General features: G+C 37.6%; 1 pseudogene; it reads right to left on the bottom strand.

Annotated features, from left to right (window-relative positions):
• Positions 1–3,952: 3,952 nt before the first annotated feature.
• Positions 3,953–25,088, bottom strand: Gm7386 (annotated as a pseudogene).
• Positions 25,089–25,325: the final 237 nt, after the last annotated feature.

The raw sequence follows: 25,325 nt of genomic DNA, 5'->3' as shown, positions 1-25,325 counted from the left end.
CCTGGGCTGGCATTTGTGTTCTCTTAGTGTCTGTATAACATCTGTCCAGGCTCTTCTGGCTTTCATAGTCTCTGGTGAAAAGTCTGGTGTAATTCTGATAGGCCTTCCTTTATATGTTACTTGACCTTTCTCCCTTACTGCTTTTAATATTCTATCTTTATTTAGTGCATTTGTTGTTCTGATTATTATGTGTCGGGAGGAATTTCTTTTCTGGTCCAGTCTATTTGGAGTTCTGTATGCTTCTTGTATGATCATGGGCATCTCTTTTTTTATGTTTGGGAAGTTTTCTTCTATTATTTTGTTGAAGATATTAGCTGGCCCTTTAAGTTGAAAATCTTCATTCTCATCAATTCCTATTATCCGTAGGTTTGGTCTTCTCATTGTGTCCTGGATTACCTGGATGTTTTGAGTTAGGATCCTTTTGCATTTTGTATTTTCTTTGACTGTTGTGTCGATGTTCTCTATGGAATCTTCTGCACCTGAGATTCTCTCTTCCATTTCTTGTATTCTGTTGCTGATGCTCGCATCTATGGTTCCAGATCTCTTTCCTAGGGTTTCTATCTCCAGCGTTGCCTCGCTTTGGGTTTTCTTTATTGTGTCTACTTCCCCTTTTAGTTCTAGTATGGTTTTGTTCATTTCCATCACCTGTTTGGCTGTGTTTTCCTGCTTTTCTTTAAGAGCCTGTAACTCTTTAGCAGTGCTCTCCTGTAAATCTTTAAGTGACTTATGAAAGTCCTTCTTGATGTCCTCTATCATCATCATGAGAAATGTTTTTAAATCTGGGTCTAGATTTTCGGTTGTGTTGGGGTGCCCAGGACTAGGTGGGGTGGGAGTGCTGCGTTCTGATGATGGTGAGTGGTCTTGATTTCTGTTAGTAGGATTCTTACGTTTGCCTTTCGCCATCTGGTAATCTCTGAAGCTAGCTGTTTTAGTTGTCACTGTTAAGAGCTTGTTCTTCAGGTGACTCTGTTAGCCTCTATGAGCAGACCTGGAGGGTAGCACTCTCCTTAGTTTCAGTGGGCAGAGTATTCTCTGCAGGCAAGCTCTCTTCTTGCAAGGCAGGTACCCAGATATCTGGTGTTCGAACCAGACTCCTGGCAGAAGTTCTGTTCCACTCACTAGAGGTCTTAGGATCACGTGTGGAATCCTGTGTGGGCCCTTGCGGGTGTCAGGCGACTCAGCTGGCAAGGTAGCCGGGGCTCGAGTGGAGTGGAAGGGGTTTGTGCCCCAGATCAAGCCCGGGTAGCCTGCTTCCCTATGTACCGCAGTCTCAAGTTCCACGCGATTGGATTGGGGTAGGTGCTGTGTTCCACTCACCATAGGTCTTAGGGTCCCGTGGGGAGTCCCGTGTGGGCCCTTGCGGGTGTTGGGCAAGACTCTGCTGTCAAGGTAGCCCGGGGCTCGAGTCTCGAGTCGAGCGGAAGGGACTTGTGCCCCAGATCAGGCCCGGGTAGCCTGCTTCCCTATGTACCGCAGTCTCAAGTTCCACGCGATTGGATTGGGGCAGGCACTGTGATCCACTCACCAGAGGTCTTAGGGTCCTGTGGGGAGTCCCGTGTGGACCCTTGCGGGTGTTGGGCAAGACTCTGCTGGCAAGGTAGCCCGGGGCTCGAGTCTCGAGTCGAGCGGAAGGGACTTGTGCCCCAGATCAGGCCCGGGTAGCCTGCTTCCCTATGTACCGCAGTCTCAAGTTCCGCGCGATTGGATTGGGGCAGGCACTGTGGTCCACTCACCAGAGGTCTTAGGGTCCCGTGGGGAGTCCCGTGTGGGCCCTTGCGGGTGTTGGGCAAGACTCTGCTGGCAAGGTAGCCCGGGGCTCGAGTCTCGAGTCGAGCGGAAGGGCATGTGAAGCATTCTTAAGCATTAGGTAAGGTTATGTGTCATTTATCTGAAGGCCAAGCACAATGAAATGATGTTTTGATGCCTTTATGAGAATAAAAAAATCCATGTCTCAAACTAATATTTATAGATTTTGTCAGTTGCATTTAATGTGTTAGTGTTATGAAATATAACATGGCAAGGGAGTACCTTTGGTGGGCTCATGCAAGGTGTGCCCCTGAGAAATTATACCATGCAACAGACCTGGTATAAAATGGATTTATTGGGGGAGGGGAGAAGAGTGAGGAACTGGGGAAGGGATAGAGGCAGACAGACAGAAGAAGCAAAGTCATTCGGTCAGAAAAAGTAGGGCAGAGAACAGATAGAGGGGAAGCTGAGAACAAAGACAGAGACAGAGAGCTCAGAAACAAGAACAATGGGAACAGAGAGAAGGGGCTGGGCCTGGAACAGTGAGATGGGGCTAATCAGTTCTTTTATCCTGCCTCACAGTTAGCAGTCTAGTTTGTTTCAAGAAACAAATATACTTTCTGTCAATGAATTCTGTAAGTGAACAGGAAATATTTTCATCTCTCAGAGCTGACAGTGTTAATTTTATAGTGTTTATAGGAGATTTTTTGGGACTATTTTCTTAAGAACAGTGTAAGCCAGGTATGTTGTCACATTCCTGTATAGCACCTACATGGAATGCTGAACCAAAACATTCTAGACCTTACTAGACATACAAAAAAATACTAAGTGCCTGTCTCAAAAATAAAATAAATGAAATAAAACCAAACCAATGTGCCTTCTATATTTGTAACTTGTACCTTCGGGAACTAATAAGATAATGAATCAAAAATAAATTTCAATTATCCTTATGAATAAAAATAATTAGAAATGTTAAGAAGGTTAAAAAAATCACTACAGGGAGGGGGAGGGGTCCTGGGTGGGAAAGCAGACAAGGAGAAGAGGAGAGGAACATGATCAGGTATTGTGGGGGTGGGAAAAAGGACTGAAGCGCTGAGGACTAGCAAAAAGAATGGAAACAGGCATCTTTGATATGTAGGAGGTTAGAAAACCCTCTAGAATATACCACAGACCTGGGAGGTGAGAGATTCTCAGGACTCAAAGGGAGGGACCTTAGATGAAATGCCCTGCAGTGGGGAGAGGGAACTTGTAGAGTCTTCCTCCAGTGGAGAGACAGGACATCAAGTGGAAAGATGGGGTTGCCATCCCACAGTCAAAAGCTCTAACCCAGAATTGTTTCTGTCTGAAAGAACTACTGGAAAAAAAATGGAGAAAAGCCTAAGGAAAAGGAGATCCAATGACAGGCCCAAATTGGGATCCAGCTCAAGGAGAGGCATCAAGGCCTGACACTATTACTGATGCTATGGTGTGCTCACAAAAATGGGCCTATCATGACTGCCCTCTTAAAGACCCAACCATCAGGTGAAAGAGTCAGATGCAGAAATTTACATGCAACCAATGGACAGAAGCTGGGAACCCCTGTGGTGGGAAAAGCTAGAAGAAGCTGAGGAAGAGGAGTTGAAGGAGGAGGACCAACAGTCTCAAATAACCTGGACCTCCCAGGATCTCTCAGACACTGAGCCACCAACCAGGCAGCATACACCAGCTGATATGAAGACCCAACACATATACAGACTTGAGGCCACAGGGAGTAGGGAGGTCTGGTGGGGTGGGGGTAGGATGGTGGGGACATCCTCTTAGAGATGGGGAGTTGGGGTGTGGGAGCATGAGGCAAGGAGGTATGGGATGTGGAACAATCAGAGGGTGGACAAGGAGGGGGATAAAGTCTGGACTTTAAAAAAAGATTAAGGAATAAATTTTAAATAATTCACTACATTAGTGTGTGGAAGTTCGGTACAAAGGACTATTTGCCACTCACTTATTCATTTAGATTTTGTTTGGAAGTTAATATAAAGAGGCTCTTACACTTAAACAAGAAAATGATTAAAGATGTTTAAAAATAAAGGAGTTCTATTTTGACTCTAAAGGTATACCTCCTAGTTAACTTTGTAATCACTTCACGGGGGTTAACTTCCTTCTTAGAATCATCAGAATTACAAGGATTAAAGAGCCTTTCAAACTCTGTTTCATAGGAGACAAAAATGTTAGTGAATTTTTTATTTGGTTACAAATGTACCAGCAAGTGAGAAATATGTATGCTTCATTAGTCTGAAGATGGGAAAGGAGAAGAGTACTTCAGAGTATGCTTCATAATGTCTCTTCACCATCTACATCAAAAAGCATATCGTAGTTGTTGGTCTCCATGTTCATCAAACCCTAAAACAGAAAAGCACTTCTTACTAAAGAAACTCCAAAGGATACAAATATGAAAGATTCTCTGCAAATGATGTATAGATGTGCTATGTTTAGTTAAGCAGGATAATTATAGTGTTAATAAACTATGAGGTACATCTGAGGTCAAATTCCCAATTTATCATTTCATGTCTTGAATAATTCCTACAAAGTCATTAGGATTTTACAGATAATATCAGTCACTTCAGTAAGAAATAATTCAAAATATCAAGTAGTTAAACTTTTTGATTCCTAAAACATATTTCGTTTCCTAAGGACATTTTATGGACCATGTGCAACATACCTCCATGGACTTCTCATGCATGTCTTCAATTGCTTCCAGGGTCAGATTCTGACTACATTCGGACAGTTTTAATGCTTGTTGTTCTTTTTGATAATTGTTCTACAAATGTAAAAGGAAAACATTACTGTAACAATTCTGTTCATTTTTGTTTTTACTGCCATGCAGCATGAATGCTAGGCTAACAACCAACCACTTAATGTATTTCCAATACAAAAATATTTACGTGAGCAAAAATAATTCCATATGAAATGTAAAAGGAATAGTTTTCCAAGTGATTTAACATTTTAACAACTATTATGACTAAATATACTTATATTTTTAAGTAACATGAAATACAATTATACTACCAATTGTGGGTTAATAAAACTTTTTTTTATGAGAAAGTGTTTGCCATGCTGCAGAGACTGGCCTTAGCCTCTCAAGTACTTAAGTTTATAGGCATGCACCATGTAAACATGAACTTGGTAAAATCCTAGCCCTGGAAGTTTAACTCTAGCTAGTGTTAATGCTTTTACCATATGGTGGCCTCCTTTTTCTAACCAGCAGAAGTAATCCCAGGAGGTGGTTCACTACCTCATCTCTGTATCTAGCCCCCACCTAAGGTGTATGTGCCATGTCTTCTACTTTCTTTTCCTTTCTTAAGGATGCCTTATACTTATTCTTTACTAAGTCCAATCTAGTGGTAGATTTGTTTTATCTAGGTTCCAATCTCAAGTAACAATGGAAGTAGTAATATAAATTTCTCTTTGTATTCTTTATGTTGGCAGACAACCATGATAATTTGCATTTAAAAAATTAAGACAGGCTGTTTACACCTTTTCTCCTTCTGCTACTACATTCCTATTTTGTCCTTTATTCACAGTGATCAGTTTTGTACCTCACATTTCCACTCAAATCATCCTGATTAAGTACAATGACCTCCACTTTGTGAAGTTTCTCTTTAAAAAATGTACACGTGCATACATATGGAGACAAAGGATTAATATTGGGTGTCTTCTTTGGTTGCATCCCACTGTTTGGGAGACAGGGTCTCAATGAACCTAGAATTCATCCATTAGGCTACAACTGGTGGCTAGGAAGCTCTGGGAATCTTCTTATCTCTGAACTAAATCTGAGTTTGGTGGTTCTAAAATACTCACCACCACACCAACTTTTATTGTTGTGGTGGTTTGTTTTTAGTTTTGCTTGTTTGTTTTGTTGTTGGTGGTGTTGGTGGTAGTGATGGTGGTGGAGGTGTGTGCGTGCATGCTTACTCAGGGAATATAAACTCGAGTCTCCATGCCTACAGTGAGAAAGATTACCAAATAAACCATCTTCAAGCCCTGCAAATCTATTTTATTTGACCCATTAGCAGCATATGACAAAGTTAGTGAACTTTTCTTCCTTAAATGTTTTCCTTCACTCATAGTAGTTTTATTTGTACCAATTGTTCTCTTCCCTTTCTGGTTCACTCTCACCCCCTCACCCCCACCTCATGCAGAATTACAAATATTGAAGTACTCTGGGAGTCTGTCTTTAGACTCCTCATATACATGGATGATTACTCCCCCTTGAAATTTCATCCAGGGTTCAAGGTTTAAAAATTGCCTTCAATTGGAGTATTTATTTACTTTTTATCTTTAGTCCCTATCTCTTTCCAGAACTGACCCAAAATGGCGGCTTCCTCAATGCCTTCCCAGGCAGGAATGGATCTCCTGTTCATTTCAAATTGAATACTTCTCAAACTATTAACCAATCAAATAAAAAATAGTTAATATGGTCATCATCTCAGATCTTACTTGGAAACTATGTGATGACTACAGTCATTGGTACAGTAATGGAGAGATGATCTAAAATAGTTTGGTGATATTCTTCCACAGGAATATTCTGCCAGGGCTGTTGAGAAAGGTTGTTTCTATCCACTGTTACTAAATTTGTACTAAGTTTAGGATTGTAAGAACTGATTTGCCAGTTTGAGATGGCTTTCGAATATTAACAACAGAGTCCAGATGACACCAGTAAGTAAGCTTTCTCTCTCCTTTCAACTGTACCTGAGGCTGACATAGTGTGCTTACTTTTGTAGAAACTGGTAATCCTCTCTTCATCTTTCAGCAAAAGTCTGCCTCTTGAAAATTTATAATCTGGTCTACAAGAAAATACCTAGTGGTTTTCATTGATATAGTATGTGATCATACTTCTCTGCTTTACAATTCAGTAGGACTAGAACAGAACCAAGGATAGATAGATAATGAAACTTAACTTCGTTTCATGTGCCCAACACAAGGCTAGTTTCTCCATTCCTACTTGATACTTAGTTATTCTAGGTTAATTATGAAGTTAGTTATGATACCAACCACTGATTTATCTTGTTCTTCATTGAATTTCTGTATATCCATATCAAACTTCTGCTCACACAATTTGTTGTTGATCTTCTTTCTGTAAAGCACAGTAATAAAAGCAGTCACATTTCATACCGATATGAAAAAGACCACTCAAAACAAATTAAATTGACCATTTCATACTATAAAAAGAAAAACAGCAGTAAAAAATTATCTATTGGGAAATCATTATAGTTTTTTTCCCTGAAAGATTATCAGAGAAGTCTTCTTTTATGTTTTAGCTTTTCAAAAATTAAAGAAGTTTTAATACATATATATCTTATTTTAGAATATTAATTGTATTTCAAAGTATTTTTTCATTATTTTCTATCAAATATAATGTCTAATTTATTTTCCTATATTGATTCAGTTAAGACTTAGTGCAAAACATAAGTCAATTAAAATATACAAATTGTCTGCATATGTAATTGATTTTTTTCCATATTGTTAAACATAATAAACAACAAATTACATTTCTAAGATTTTGTGTAAGACTTCTGTGTTTCCACAATTAATGTAAATCAAATTTTAAAATCTCATTAACAGGTACTTAAAGTAGAAAATAAAAATTTTCACAGATTTCTACGAATTAGATTTAGTTTACTTGAAGGCATGAAGTTATATGGTTAACTGCTTAGACAAAATCAAAGACACACATTTTTACTAAAAGCTCAGTAATGTTTTTTTTTCAACTTCAGCCACATATAATTTTTAAAATGATACAAATGTGACACTACAAAACTAACAACTCTACCTCTCCCATTTGTTCGTTTGCCAAAGTCATTCTAATTTCTGGTTGCATTTTTTTGAAAGAATCTTTGATATAAGTTTCCATGTGTTTTCTCTTTATGTGACTCCAGGTCCAAGGTGTCTGAAATAATCATCTTATATGTATGGGCAACAGGCACATATGTGGTGCACATATATACCTGTAAGCAAAACACTAATACACAAATATGTCTGAAAAATAGGTATTAAGAGCATTGTTTCTTAAGCCATGTAAGACGTTTTGGGTCTATGATCCTAGTCTAGGAAGCTTAGCAGGAGATTTCCAGTGTAAAGGACAACATAGGTTACTTAGGAAAATTCCAGCCAGCCTGACATACATAGTGAGACTATATATCAAAGACAAATTATTATCCTCTAAGAAAGCTCATGCAACATTCAATTACATATAATTTAAAATAGATTCTTTGGGATCTGAGTTTCATTCCCTCACTGGTTAGTAAATTTGTCTTTCACTTTCAGTTACATAATTCATTTTATAAAAATCAGTGAGGGGATTGGTGAGATGATTCATCAGTTAAGAGCACTGGTTCCCTTCCAGAGATCTGAGAATGGATTCCCAGCATCCACAAGGTTGCTCACAACCTATAACTCCAGTTCCAGGGAATTCAATGCCTTCATCTGGCCTCCTCAGGTACAAGACATACAAGCTGTGTACATACACACAATCAAGCAAAACAAACATACCCATAAAATAAAATTTAAAAAAATAAGTAATAAGGGTTATATTAAAGAATTCATTTTTCCATTGTGTCATATAAAGAAAAGCACAGAGGAGTTTTAGAAAAGAAACTGACTTAATATAAAATTAATACTGGGTCAACGAAATACTGTTGCATGTACAGAATTTTGTATACATATCACTTAGCTTTGAATACATGGAATGTAGAAAAGTTTACATCATTTTTTTCCTCTAAAAATCCCTTCAATGCAGTTATGAAAATGCCTCAGTAATAAATAGGGTTTACTGTGAAAGGAGGACGTTCACAAGTTTGATTCTAGTACCCATTTAGAAAACTAACCATGGATGGTTGCTTCTACAATAGCAGCACTGTGGTAGGCAGAGTGAGAATTGCTAGGACTTGCTGGCTGCTTATCTAGCTACATGTTCAGTGAAAGAGCAGGTCTTACGGGAATAAGGTGGAAAGAAATAGAGCAAAATCCAACATCCTCCTCTGCCCTCCACATGTGTATATATGCACCACAGACAGAAATATATGAAAAAAATAAAATTAAGTTTAATTAATGTCACACCTGTTGAAAAAGTACCATTTTCACTTCTGTACCACAGGCAAAAATAAGTCCATGATGCTAAATCAAAAATATTTGCAAGAGTCCATGTCATGAGTAGTTCTTGGGTGCTGACCTAGTCCCACAATACCCAGAGTAAGCTCAAATCCCAGGTGCTCTAACACTCCCAGGATCACAGGAATGGCCCCAACATCAGGAGTAACTGAGTCCCTAAGGATCCAGGGACACAGGAACTCCTGCCTTTCCAGTGGCATGGATTCCATCTGTTCTGAAACTGCACCTGGATCAGACCTGGGGTACTGGCTTTGCACCCACTCTTAAAACACCCAGAGGGAGCACGACTCTCAGGTATTCTGAAATGCTAAAGATCACAGGATCACAGAGGAAGCTCGACTCCCAGGAGATCAGACACACCCAGGAACACTGGAGTTCTGACAGAAGAGCAGAGCTGAGGGCACAATATCTTTCCCAACACCCTGTGTATCTGGGACCCCCACAAGAACCAGGGAAACAAAATCATCCTCCCGGCCAGAGGCACAGGTTCCTTGCAGTATGCAACTGTGTCTAGAGAAAACCTAGGGCTCTGGCACCTCACCAAATCTTGCAACACCAAGAAAAAGCTTAACCCCCAGGAGCTCTGACACAGCAGGATCTCAGGAGATTGGTCACACCAGGATTTCAAGATCCAAGAGGCAGCATGACTTCCAGGAGCAAAGACACACCCAAAATATCAGGATCCCAGGATCCCAAGATCTCAGAGATAGCTGGACTCCTATGAGTTCTGACACAACTAGGATTACAGGAGGGACAGGCTCCAGACAGAGACAGCAAGGGAAGGTAGCACCAAAGAAAATGAGATGGCACGAGGTAAGTGCAAGAATATAAGCAATAGCAACCAAGACTAGTCGGTGTCATCAGAAACCAGTTTGGCCAACAGAGCAAGTCTTGAATACCCCAACACATTGGAAAAGAAAGATTCAGATTCAAAATCACATCTCATGATGATGATAGAGGTCTTTAAGAACAAAAATAGTTCCATTAAAGAAATACAGGAAAACAGCTAGAAGCCCTTAAAGAGGAAACACAAAAATCCCTTAAAAAGTTAAAGAAAACACAATCAAACAGGTGATGGAATTGAACAAATACCATCTAGATCTAAAAATGGAAATACAGAATAAAAACTCACAAAGAGAGATGAACCTGGAGAAACAAAACCTAGGAGACATAGATGCAAGCATCTCCAACAGAATACAAGAGATAGAATAGAGAATCTCAGGTACAGAAGATACCATAGAAAACATTGACACAACAGTGAAAGAAAATGCAAAATGCAAAAATCTCCTAACCCTAAACATCCAGGAAACCCAGGACACAATGAGAAGACAAAACCTAAGGAAAATAGATATAGAAGAGAGAGAAGATTCCCAAGTCAAAGGGCCAGCAAATATCTTCAACAAAATTATAGAAGAAAACTTCCCAAACCTAAAGAAAGATGCACATGAACATGCAAGAAGCCTACAGAACTCCAAATAAACTGGACCAGAAAAGAAATTCCTGCCGACACATAATAATCAGAACAACAAATGCACTAAAGATAAAATATTAAAAGCAGTAAGGGAAAAAAGTCAAATATCATAAAAAGGCAGACCTGTTAGAAATACACCAGACTTCTCACCAGAGACTATAAAAGCCAGAAGATTCTGGACAGATGTTATATAGACCCTGAGAGAACACAAATGCCAGCCCAGGCTACTATACCCAGCAAAACTATCAATTACCGTAGATGGAGAAACCAAAGTATTCCATGATAAAACCAAATTCACACAATATCTTTCCACGAATCGAAACCTTCAAAAAAATAGATGGAAAACTACAACACAAGGAGGGAAACACTACACCATACAAAAATCAAGAAAGAAATCTTCTTTCAACAAACCCCAAAGAAGATAGCAATATAAACATAATTCCACCTCAAACAACAAAAGTAACAGGAAACAACCAACAGTCACTGGTCTTTAATATTTCTTCATAGAAATGGATTCAATTCCCCAATAAAAGACATAGAGTAATAGACTGGATACATAAACAGAACCCAGGATTTTGCTGCATACAGGAAACCCTCCTTAGTGACAAAGACAGACACTACCTCAGAGGAAAAGTCTGGAAAAAAATTTCCAAGCAAATATTTCCAGGAAACAAGATGGAATAGCCATTCTACTATGGAATAAAATCAACTTACAACCAAAAGGTTTTTGTTATTGTTTTTTTTTTTGTTTGTTTTTTTTATTGTTTTTCTTTTGTTTTTGTTTTTGTTTTTTAAAGATAAGGACTGTCACTATACTTGTCAAAGGGTGAATCAACAAAGATGAACTCACAATTCTGAACATCCATGCTCCAAATGCAAGGGCAACCAAATTCATAAATGAAACTTTACTAAAGCTCAAAGTATATATTGTACCCTACATAATAATAGTGGGAAACTTCAACACCCCACTCTCAGCAATGAACAGATCCTGGAAACAGTAACAAAAGAGAGACACTGTGAAACTAACAGAAGTTATGAAACAAATTGTTTTAACAGATATCTATATCTATAGATATCATAGAACATTTTATCATAAAACAAAAGAATGTGCCTTCTTCTCAACACCTCATGATGCCTTCTCCAATACTGTCCATATAATGGGTCACAAAACAGGCTTCAACAGATATAAAATATTTAAATAATCCCATGCATCCTATCAAGTCACCACGGACTAAGGCTTATCTTCAATAATAATATAAATAAGCCAGGCATGGGGGCACATGCCTTTAATCCCAGCACTTGGGACACTGAGGCATGTGGATTACTGAGTTCAAGGCCAGCCTGGTCTACAAAGTGAGTTCCAGGACAGCCAGGGATACACAGAAAAACCCTGTCTTAACCCCCCAAATAATAATAATAATAATAATAATAACAACAACAACAATAATGATATAAATTATACAAAACCCATATATATATATATATATATATATATATATATATATATATATATATACACGTGGTAGTTGAACAACAGTCTAATCAACGATAACTTGGTCATGGAAGAAATTAAAGACTTTTAGAGTTTAATGAAAATGAAGCTACAACATATCCAAACTTATGGGACACAATGAAAGCATTCTAAGAGAAAAACTAATAGCTCTGAGTGCCTCCAAAAAAGAAACTGGAGAGAACATACACTAGCAGCCTGGCAGCACAGTTAAAAGCTCTAGAACAAAAGGAAGCAAATTCACCCAAGAGGAGTAGAAGGCAGGAAATAATCAAACTCAGGGCTGAAATGAAACAAGTGGAAACAAAAAGAACTATACAAAGAATCAACCAAACCAGGAGCTGGTTCTTTGAGAAAATCAACAAAATAGATAAACCCTTAGGTAGACTAAAGAGAGGGCACAGAGTCCAAATTAACAAAACCAGAAATGAAAAGAGAGACATAAAAACAGAAACTTAGGAACCCCCCCCAAAAAAAAAATTATCAGATCCTACTATAAGAGCCTATACTTAACAAAACTGGAAAATTTGGATGAAATGGACAACTGTCTAGACAGATATCAGGTACCAATTTTAATCAGGATCAAATAGATCCTGTAAACACTCGTATAACCCCTAAAGAAATAGAAGCAGTCTTTAATAGGCTCCCACCCCCTCACCAAAAATAAAACCCCAGGATCGGATGGGTTTAGTACAGAATTCTATCAGACCTTCAAAGAAGACCTAATACCAATACTCTTCAAACTTTTATGCAAAATCAAAAGAGAAGGAACACTATTCAATTTTCTATGAAGCCACAATTACACTTATACCCAAAACATACAAAGACCCAAATGAAGAAAGGAAACTTGAGACCAGTTTCACTTATGAATATTGATGCAAAAATACTCAATAAAATTCTGGTAAACCCAAACAAAGAACACATTAAAATGATCATCCTTCATGATCAAATGTTCTTCATCCCAGGGATACAGGGATGGTTCAATATGTGGAAATCCATCAGCGTAATCCACTATGTAAACAATCTTGAGGAAAAAAAACACAGTATTATCTCATTAGATGCTGAGAAATCATTTGCAAAAATTCAACAACTCTTCATGATAAAATTCTTGGAAAGATCAAGAAGCCAAGGCCCATACCTAAACATAGTAAAAGCAATATAGAGCAAACCAGTATCCAACATCAAAATAAATGGAGAGAAACTTGATGCAATCCCACTAATATCAGACAAGACAAGACCACTCTCTTCCTACCTATTCACAGTAGTATATAATATAGTAGTATTTTATAGTACTAGAAGTTATATCCATAGCAACTATATAACAAAAAGAGGTCAAAGGGATAAAAATTGGAAAGGAAGAATTCAAAATATCACTATTTGCAGATGATATGATAGTATATGTAAGTGACCCCCAAAATTCCAACAGAGAACCCCTAAACCTGATAAACAAATTCAGCAAAGTGGTTGGATATAAAATTAACTCAAGCAAATCAGTAGCTTTCCTCTACTCAAAGGATAAACAGGCTGAAAAAGAAATTATGGATACAACACCCTTCACAATAATCACAAATTATAATACCTTGGTGTGACTCGAACCAAGCAAGTGAAAGATCTGTATGATAAGAACTTCAAGTCTCTGAAGAAAGAAATTGAAAATCTCAAAAGATGGAAAGATCTCCCATGCTCATAGATTGGCACAATTAATTTAGTAAAAATGGCCATCTTGCCAAAAGCAATCAACAGATTCAATGCAATCTCCATCAAAATTCAAACTCAATTCTTCATAGAGATAGAAAGAGCAATTTGAAAAATCATTTGGAATAACAGAAATCCAGTATATCAAAAAACTATTCTCAACAATAAAAGAACTTCAGGGGGAATCATTCCCGACCTCAAGCTGTATTATAGAGAAATAATGATAAAAATGTATGGTAATGGTACAGATACAATTACTTCATGAAATTCACAGGCAAATGGATGGATCTAAAATATATAATCCTGTGTGAGGTAACCCAATCCCAAAAGTACAAACATGGTATGCACTCACTGATAAGTGGATATTAGTCTAAAAGCTCAGAATACCCAAAATGTAATTCACAGACCAAAAGAAGCTCAAGAAGAAGGAAGACAAAAGTGTGGGTGTTTCAGTCCTTCTTAGAATGGGGAACAAAATACTCCTGGGAGGAAACATGGAGACAAAGTACAGAGCGGAGACTGAAGGAATGACCATCTAGAGTCTGCCCAAACTGTGTATCCATCCCATATACAGACACCAAACCCAGTCACGATTGTGGATGCCAACAAGTGCTTGCTGACAGGAGCCTAATATGACTTTCTCCTGAGAGGCTCTGACAGAGCTTGGCAAGAACAGAGGCTGATGCTCACAGCCAACCATCAGATTGATCATAGGATTCCCAGTGGAGGAGTTAGAGGAAGGACTGAAGGATTTGAAGGGGTTTGCAACCTTATAGGAAGAACAACAATATGAACGAACCAGACCTCCCAGAGCACCCAGGGACTAAGCCATCAACAAAAGAGGGGGTCCCATGGCTCCAGTGCATATATAGCAGAAGATGGCCTTGTCAGACATCAGTGGGAGGAGAGGTCCTTGGTCCTGTGAAGGTTCAATGCCCCAGTGTACCCACATGCGAGGGTGGGGAAGTGGGAGTGGGTGGGTGGGCAAACACCCTCATAGAAGCACAGGGAGGGGTAATCGAATAGGGAGTTTCTGGGGTGAAACCAGGAAAGGGCTATTATTTGAAATGTAAATAAAGATAATATCACATAATAAATAAATTAAATTAAAAAAAATATTCACAAAATACTACATATAAATAAGTCATTAAGATGTCATATAGTATATTAATCAATACTTCCTAATATATAAATTATGTTAATACTATATAGTTTAAACAAATTATATATCCAAAAATGTACCTTCAAAATTTCCCAGTATATTTTGTACTGGAGATCTGTGAAGTAATTAAAGCTTTACAAAGTAAGGATGCTGGGGATACTGTTTGATTGCTCAGCTTTTGTCCTACAAGCAGGACGATGAGAGTTTGACCCACAACATTACACCCTCCAAGAAAACCATTCAAATTAAGGATTAATCTTATAGAAATATTGTTTATAGTATATATCATATTCCAATTATTAATATACATTACTTGCTATACAATCAATTAAATTTTTCTGGAAGTACTTACACTAAGAAGGAAATAATAAGTTTGAACACATTACCATGTATCTCCAACTACTTCTTCAGGATTTGCATTCCCATCATCATGAGTTACTGGATTCTGTACTGGGTTCGTAATAAAACAAGATATTAAAACAATTATGTTATTTTGCAAATTTTAATGAAATACTTTGTGATCATTCAGGCATAGTGCCAACATTAGGTTTTAAAGCAGATCTATTATTTGCCTAGAAGTTAAACAAAATCAAGTAATGTCTAATTGTCATCTAAAAATATGTTTTAAGCTGTTTATTTATATGTTGTGATTAAAGACAAGAGATACAATATGAGATTTTTGATCTCCTTTACAAGCCTAAGAAGAACAACTGAGAAAAAAGGAAGTGTAACATCAATGCCCATCATTAAATATTTGGTACCTTCCATAAGGTCCAATTCTGAAGCATTCCTAACTTGCTGTTCACCACTTAACAAATTCCAGTTTTCCATTGGTGTCTCTACAGAACGTGCAAAACGCTGCCATTCCTCTGAGAAACTTACGTTTTCTGATTTAAAATAAAAAGAAATTTTCTCAAGCCATTTGAATTAAAAAAAATCACTTAAACTAATAAAATTGAAATATAAAATAACATTAAGGAATGATTTTTACAAAAACAGCACTTCATAATTGCATGAAGGGTTTAAAGATAAAACCATATTTCTATTACCCTCTGATTTAATACTAAAGACTTTAGTATTTAAACATGGAACATAATAGTTGGCTTCAAAGATAGCCATTAATAACCTTAACTTTAATATGTACACATTTTTAAAAAGAATTATTTAAGTTGAATAAAGTATCTTGGTCTTCCTTACTATAAAAGAATAGAGGTTTGTTATTTTTCAGTTTAAAACTCTCTCTCTCTCTCTCTCTCTCTCTCTCTCTCTCTCTCTCTCTCTTTCTCTCTTACATACACACACACACACACACACACACACACACTATGATGGCTTTAACTGTGACTTCAAGTGGGTTTATATCTAAACATAAGAGGATCTGCATGTTGGTCCCATTCCTGCAAGGTTTTTGATGAGTTAGAGCAAATGTGTCTGCATCTCAATCTCCAAGTAAAATCATAGTTGCTATTATCACAACCAAGCTCCTCAATCTTTTTCATCGAAATACAAGTCTAAATTATAAAGTTCTGTCTGTCTGGACATATATTTCACTGCTACAGCAAGAAGCTCTGGGTTCAATCTTCAACTATGAAAAACCCCCACAAATTTTAAAAATAAAAAATAAAACAAGCATGTTTCCTCAGGCCCCAGTACATTTGTAAGGCTGAGGACTTCAGTTTCAAGGCCAGTTCAAGCTGCACATGAGGTTTCAGACACTCCTGAGATACAGAGTTAGAGCTTACTTTCCTAAACCAAAACAACACATAAATAAACACAGCCTGGCCTGAAGTATGTCTGAAGTTCCAGCACTTCAGAGGCTGAGAGGAGCCTCGGGATTTTGAGGCCGTTTGGATCCTATATATACAAATTTTGGCAATCTGGCCTTTCAACACCAGGTAGAAGAAAATGAAGACTCGTCTTCAGTTTGTTTTTTATGAATTTCTGGCGGGTAGCAGCAGCACAGAAAAGGTTCTAGTCTGTTTCTGCCACTAACTGACCCCCAGTTTACTCACACTTCACATCCCCAGGCCCAAGGATGACTTTCGGGGTCTCCAATTCCCTGGCCTTCCTGCTTTCTGCTAGATACTAGGCTGTTCAAACTCCTGCCCTTAGTGAAGTTCTCCGTTTTTCACCGCAGAGGTCTAAGTGGGTAAAGTCGATTGTGAACCCAGCAGCAGTGCTATCTGGAGTCCAGGGAGGGTCATCTCCTCTCCTTACTCTGGAAGTAACACCTCTGCCCCTCCACCTTCACCCCATCCGGACCCCCACCTGAACCATTATTAACCATCTTTTAACAGGTCACTGACTACCTCCACAGAGACTTCCCCCTACCATGCTTCCTCAAGAAACTTCCCTTCCTCAAGAACTCAGCTTCGTGGCCACCACAAAGCATACTGGGTAACAGGGATTGGGCAGCTGGAAAACAATCTCAGCCAAGCCCCTTGCTGATTGGCCGTGTTTGCACATGCTTACTAAAGTGAGAGAGGCTCTATCAGTCATCTGTCATCCAAGCAGCAAATAAGAGATAGTATTTTAGCTGCCACTACTACCCAGAAGTTTTCCATTTTCCAAGTTTGCAATACTAACTTGAAAGTTAAAATAAAATGAACCCCAAAGAAGACTCTCCTACTTTGTTTCAGTTGAAGGGGCTGTTATGTGTATTTCGGATTTGTTTTATTTATTTAACTAACGTGCTTTTGCATGTTTGTATTTGTTCAACATGCATGTCTGGTGCTCATAGAAACTAGAATAGGATGCCAAATCCCCGGGATCTAGAATTACAAATGGTTGTGAGCCATTATATGGGTCCTAGGAACTAAACCTTGGTTTTCCCCAAGAGCAACAAGTGGTCTTAATTTCAAAGCTATCTTTCCATCCCTGTCCTGTGTGTGTTTTAAGGTATGCTGGATCATTTCTCTCGATAGATGTTTATTTTTAATATTCAGTGGAGATTATAGAAATATGACACTTTCCTCATATTGTCTATTTCCAGAAAAAGAAAAAAAAAACATAATTTTAAAGGATTCTGTAAATCATAAAAAGAGATTCAGCAAAAATGATGTGTATACATTTCAGTATATGTGTGCAGAAGAAGACTGTATTCTCAATCATATTCCAACTTACATTTTTTGTTTGTTTGTTTTTCCAGACAGGGTTTCTCTGTATAGCCCTGGTTGTCCTGGAACTCACCCTGTAGACCAGGGTTGCCTCAAACACAGAAATCCCCCTGCTTCTGCCTCCCAAATGCTGGGATTAAAGGCATGCGCCACCACTGCCTGATCCAACTTAAATCTTCAGAGACAGGGTCTCTCTGAATCTGCAGCTCACCGACGTCACTAGCCTGGCTAGCCAGCTAGCTATCTCTACCTACTCAGCACTGGACTGCAGCCTGCATTTTTAAAGTGGATTCTAGGCCCCCACCTTAAGTCCATATATTTTCAAGGAAAGCACTTTACCAAATGAGCCATAATTCTAGCCCCTCTGCAGGGTTTGTTATGTTGCTGTAGCCACTGTCTTTTTTTTTTTTTTGGGGGGGGGTGCATATTTCTCTAATCATGCCTAAATTTAAGTTCCTAAAATGCTTAATGCTGGTTTTGTTTGTTTCCTTACAATAGCCAATTGCATTTCTTGCTCACTTTTCAGTTAATTGGGCAAACTGGAAAAACTAACATTTCATTTGCGAGGCTTATTGTTGTTTTTTGTTTGTTTGGTAGGTGTTTTGTTAATTTCGTGTGTTGGTTGGGTTTTTTTTTTCACCACTGAAGATGAAACTCATAGCTTTTACATGGTGCTGTACCACTGAGGTACACCTTCAGCTAATCTTTGTTTCTGAATGTTGGGTGAGTAGTCATCTGTATGTGTTTTAAAGAAAACTACAATTATTGTGAAACCTAAAATTATCCTCCTATGCTATAGGGTTTATAGAGATCTGATGCCATCTTCTGTCCTCTTCAAACAACAGGCAAATATCTCCAAAAACACCTACCTCCAGATTTATCCAACATACTGTCTTGTTCATCTCTGTGAAGAAAGGACAATAAAATTTTAAAGCTAGAAATATAGTGGACTGGTAGAGCATTTGCCTAGCACACACACACAAAAAAACTTTACACAGGAACTTCTTTTAATTATTTAGAATAGATATATAATGTGTGGTTTGGAACAAATGTCATATGCATATAAAATACATGGTAGACAACCAAAGTGAACCTGAATTATTTACTTTTAACAATTCATACATTTATACCCCACAGTAGTTTATTCATAACTCTCCCACACTTGCTGAGACCCTTCTTCTTCCCAGATGGTCCCCCTCTTATTTTTATGATGTTTCTCCTTTTGTTTGTGTTTATTTCTGGGAAGATCCCATGCAGGTGGCTATATTGTCCAAGTTGCTATGTGTTTGTGATGGCAAGGAATTAAGGACCCCAAGCAGGGCTTGAACTCAATATATAGTTGCATCTGACCATGAATTGTTGATTTTCCTGAATCTACTCCTCCAGTGAAGGGATCACAAACACTACTTTTGAAGTACTCTATTGAACTGGGAAAAATTGAAAATATTACCTTATATCTTCATCTGCTTCTACGTGAGGCGGCATATTCTCATGTTTGCCAAATGCTGGCCTTTTTACTATATTGACAATAGAAAATGGAAACATTTGAAAGTATGCTATATAAGTAATAGTTAATAAAGTATTTTCAATTTGCATTTCTCTGGAAAAACTGCCCACGTGAGTTTTTGAAACAGCTTTTATAAATGAAATAATTACATCAAGGAAATTGAGGATACAAGGAGAAAACAAAACTTAAGGATAATAGGTATAGATGAGAAGTAAGATTTCCAACTTAAAGGGCCAGTGAATATCTTCAACAAAATTATAGAAGAAAACTTCCCTAACCTAAAGAAAGAGATGCCCATGAACATAAAAGAAGCCTACAGATCCCCAAATACTTTAGACCAGAAAAGACATTCCTACCATCACATAATAATCAAAACACCAAATGCACACAACAAAGAGAATATTAAAAGCAGTAAGGGAAAAAAGTTCAAGTAACATATAAAGGCAGACCTATCAGAATTTCACCTAACTTCTCCCCAGAGACTATGAAAGCCAGACGATCCAGGACAGTTGACATACAGACCCTAAGAGAGCACAAATGCCAACCAAGGCTACTATACACAGTAAAACTCTTTTACCATAGATGGCGAAACCAAGGTATTCTATGACAAAAGCAAAATTACACAATATCTTCCAAAAAATCATGCCCTTCAAAGTATAATGAAGGGAAAACACCAAAACAAGGAGGGAAATTACATTCTAGAAAAAGCAAGAAAGTAATCTTGCAGCAAACCTAAAAGAAGATGGCCACATGAACAAAATTCCATCTCTAAAAACAAATATAACAGGAACCAACAACGACTATTTCTTAATATCTCTTAATATCAGTGGACTGAAATCCACAATAAAAAGACATAGACTAATAGACTTAATGTGTAAGCATGACCCAGCATTTTGTTTCATACAAGAAACAAATCTCACAGACAAAGACAAATATTACCTCAGAGTAAAAGGTTAGAAAACAATTTTCCAAGCAGATGGTCACAAGAAACAGGCTGGAGTAGGCATTAGAATATCAAAAAAAATTGACTTTCAACCCAAAGTTATCAAAAAAGACAAGGAGGAACACTTCATATTCATCAAAATTAAATTTACCAAGAGGAACTCCCAATTCTGAACATCTATACTCCAAATGCAAGGGCAGCCACATTCATAAAAGAAACTTTAGTAAACCTCAAAATACACATTGCACTGCACACTATAATAGTGGAAGACTTCAACACCCCTCTCTCATCAATGGGCACATCCTGGAAACAAAAACTAAAAACAGACACAGTGAAACCAACAGGAGTTATGAAACAAATGGATTTAGTTGATATCTATAGAAAACTTTATCCTAAATCGAAAGGATATCCCTTCTTCTCTGTACCTCATGAGGCCTTCTCCAAAATTGACCATATAATCAGTCACAAAACATGCCTCAACAGATATAAAAATATTGAAATAATCCCATGCATCCTATCAGATCACCACAGACTAATGCTGATCTTCAATAATAATATAAATAATAGAAAATCCACATATATGTGGAATGTGAACAACAACCTACTCAATGATAACTTGGTCAAGGAAGGAATAAAGAAGGAAATTAAAGACTTTTTAGAGTTTAATGAAAATGAAGCTACAACATAACCAAACATATGGTACACAATGAAAACAGTAATAAGAGAAAACTTCACAGCCCTGAATGCCTCTAAAAAGAAACTGGATAGAGGATACAGGAGCAGCTTGACAGCACAACTAAAAGCTCTAGAACAAAAGGAAGCAAATTCTCCCAAGAGGAATAGAAGGCAGGAAACAATCAAACTCAGGACTGAAATCAACCAAGTGGAAACAAAGGAACTATACAAAGAATCAACCAAACCAGGAGCTGGTTGTTTGAGAAAATCAACATGATAGGTAAACCCTTAGCCAGACTCACTAAAGGGCACAGGGACATCATCCTAATTAACAAAACCAGAAATGAAAAGGGAGACATAACAACAGAAACTTAGGAAATCCAAAAAATCATAAGATCCTACTACAAAAACCTATACTCAACCAAACTGGAAAATCTGGATGAAATGGACACTTTTCTAGCCAGATATCAGGTACCAAATATAATTCAGGATCAGATAAACCCTAGAAATACTCCCATAACCCCTAAAGAAATAGAAGCAGTCATTAATAGTCTCCCAAACAAAAAAGACAAGGATCTGATGGGTTTAGTAAAGAATTCTATCAGATCTTCATGAAGACCTAATACCAATACTCTTCAAACCATTATGCAAAATCTAAAGAGAAGGAACATTATTCAATTTGTTCTATGAAGCCAGAATTACAATTATACTCAAACCATACAAAGACCCAATGAAGAAAGGAAACTTCAGACCAATTTCCCTTATGAAAATTGATGCAAAAATATTCAATAAAAGCCTTGCAAACTGAATCCAAGAATACATAAAAATGATCATCCATCATGATCAAGTACACTTGATACCTGTGATGAGGGATGGTTTAATATACAGAAATCCATCAACTTAATCCACTATAGAAACAAACTCAAAGACAAAAATCACATGATCATTTCATTAGATGCTGAGAAAACATTTGACAAAATACAGCACCCATTCATAGTAAAAGTCCAGGATAGATCAGGAATTCAAAGCCTATACCTAAACATAATAAAAGCAATAGATAGCAAACCAGTAGCCAACATCAAACTAAATGGTGAGAAACTGGAGGCAATCCCGCTAAAATCTGGGACTAAACAATGCTGCCCACTTTCTCCCTACCTATTCAACATAGTACTTGAAGTCCTAGTCAGAGCAATTAGACAACAAAAAGAGAACAAATGAATACAAATTGGAAAGGAAGAAGACAAAATCTCACTATTTCCAGAAGATATGATAGTATATATAAGTGACCCCAAAAATTACACCAGAGAAATCCTAAATCTGATACACAGCTTCAGTGCAGTAGCTGAATACAAAATTAACTCAAACATATCAATGGCATTTCTCTACAAAAAGAATAAACAGGATGAAAAAGAAATTAGGGAAACAACACCCTTCAGAATTGTCACAAATAATATAAAATACGTTGGTGTGACTCTAACTGAGTAAGTGAAAGAAGGATCTGTATGATAAAAATGTCAAGTCTCTGAAGAAAAAATCAAAGAAAATCTCAGAAGATGGAAAGATCTCCCATGCTCATGGATTGGCAGGATTAATGTAGTAAAAATGGCTATCTTGCCGAAAGCAGTCTACAGATTTAATGCAATCCCCATGAAAATTCCAACACAATTCTTAACTGAGTTAGAAAGGGCTATTTGCAAATTCATCTGGAATAAGAACAAAACCTAGGATACAAAAACTATTCTCAACAATAAAAGAATCTCTCCTGGAATCACCGTGCCTGACCTCAAGCTGTACTATAGAGCAATTGTGATAAAAACTGCATGGTACAGGTATACTGATAGACAGGTAGATAAATGGAATAGAACTGAAGACACAGAAATGAACCCACACACCTATTGTCACTTGATCATTGACAAAGGAGCAAAAACCATCCAGTGGAAAAAAAGACAACATTTTCAACAAATGGTGCTGGCTCAATTGGCAGTTAGCATGTAGAAGAATGCAAATTGATCTATTTTCATCTCATTGCACAATGCTCAAGTCTAGGTAGATCAAGGAACTCCACATAAAACCAGAGACACTGAAACTTATAGAGGAGGAAGTGGGGAAGAGCTTCGAAGACATGGGCACAAGGGAAAAATTCCTGAACAGAACAGCAATGGCTTGTGCTGTAAGATTAAGAATAGACAAATGTGATCTTATAAAATTGCAAAGCTTCTATAAGTCAAAGGACACTGTCAATAGGACAAAACAGCAACCAATAGATGGGAAAAAATCTTTACCAATCCAAAATCAGATGGGGACTAATATCCAATATATATAAAGAGCTCAAGAATCTGGACTCCAGAAAATCAAATAACCCCATTAAAAAATGGGGACAGAGATAAACAAAGAATTCACAACTAAGGAAAACCGAATGGCAGAGAAGCACCTAAAAAATGTTCATCATCCTTAATTATCAGGGAAGTGCATGTCAAAATAAACCTGAGATTCCACCTCATACCAGTCAGAATGGCTCAGATCTAAAACTCAGATGACAGCAGATGCTGGCGAGAATGTGGTGAAATAGGAACACTCCTCCATTGCTGGTGAGATTGCAAGCTGGTAAAACCACTCTGGAAGTCAGTCTGGTGTTTCCTCAGAAAATTGGACATAGTTTTACTGGAAGATCCAGCAATACTCCTCCTGGGCATATTCTCAGAAGATATTCTAACTTGTAATACTGACATGCTTCACTATGTTCATAGCATCTTTATTTATAATAGCAAGAAGCTGAAAACAACCCAGATGTCCCTCTTCAGTGGAATGGATACAGAAAATGTGGTACATTTACATAATGAAATACTACACAGCTATTAAAAACAATGAATTCTTGAAATTCTTAGACAAATGGATGGATCTTGATGATATCTTCCTAAGGGAGATAACCCAATCACAAAAGAACACACATGATATGCATTCACTGATAAGTGGATATTATGCCAGAAGCTCACAATAACCAAGACACAACCTGCAAAACCCATGAAACTCAAGAAGAAGGAAGACCAAAGTGTGGATACGTCATTCCTTCTTAGAATGGGAAACAAAATGCCCATGGAAGGAGTTAAAGAGACAAAGTTTGCAGCTGAGACTGAATGAATCCAGAGACTGCCTCACTCAGGGATCAATCCAATAAATAACCAACAAACCCAGACACTATGGCAGATGCCAACAAGAGCTTGGGGACAGGAGACTGATATAGCTGTCTCCTGAGAGGATCTGTCAGTGCCTGACAAATACAGAAGTGAATGCTCACAGACATCCATTGTACTGAGCACAGGGTCCCCAATGATGGAGCTAGAGAAAGTACCCAAGGAGCATAAGGGGTTTGCAGCCCCATAGGAGGATAAACAATATGAACTAACCAGTACCCCCAGAGTTCCCTGGGACTAAAGCACCAATCAAATAAAACAGATGGTGGGACTTATGGCTCCAGCTGCATATGTAGGAGAGGATGGCCTAGTATGTCATCAACGGGAGGAGAGACCCTTGGTACTGTAAAGGTCCTATGCCCCAGTATTAAGGAATGCCTGGGCCAGGAATTGGGGGTGGGTGTGTTGGGGGCAGGGGGAGAGGTGAGAGGAGAGGGGATTTGCAGAGGGGAAATAGAAAAGGTGATAATATTTGAAATGTAAATAAAGAAAATATATAATAGAAAAAAGGAATGAAATAATTTATTTGCAGGTTTTATGAAATAAATTCATGTTTTGCTAACATATAGGAACACCGTTCAGATCTTTTTCTGGGGTAAAATCATAGCAAGTTATTGTTTCTCAACATATTATGTCTAAAGTGCCAAGAGTAGGTATATGCACTGGTAAAACTCGGGTATAGGAATATATAGATATAGGTAAAATTAGAAATGAAGTACATGAAAACTTAGAAAAGACTTCTTCCATTGCAGGTGAGTTGGGAAAAGTCTAATGAACTGCAGGACACAATCAATACTGAAGACTGGATACCTTCAGAATGAGCCTGCTCTTCTTCTTCATCTGAATCAAAGTCAAAAAGTAATAAGTAACCTTCCTTTGGTATCACCCGCAGTTTCTTAATAGACATTTTTCTATTAAGCGCTCAGTTGTCTTCTTAGTTAAAAAATATAAATAAAAAGGAAAAAAGAAAAAAAAATAGTTATCTAAATCCAAAGGTATCATTTAAATAGTTAAAAATGTCAAAAAGTCAAATAATTATTTTAGCTCATTGAAAGATTGTTTCTTTTGTTTTTTAACACTTATATTTTTAATAATTTGTCTTTATCAGAGAGTTTTGCATACATATTCAATATGGTTACACGTGTATATGTGTATGTGTGTGTATG

This window comes from Mus musculus, chromosome X (genome assembly GCF_000001635.26).
Source record: "Mus musculus strain C57BL/6J chromosome X, GRCm38.p6 C57BL/6J".
NCBI lineage: Eukaryota > Metazoa > Chordata > Mammalia > Rodentia > Muridae > Mus > Mus musculus.
The sequence above is the reverse complement of the archived record's forward strand: the minus strand, read 5'-3'. Positions and strand labels throughout refer to the sequence as shown.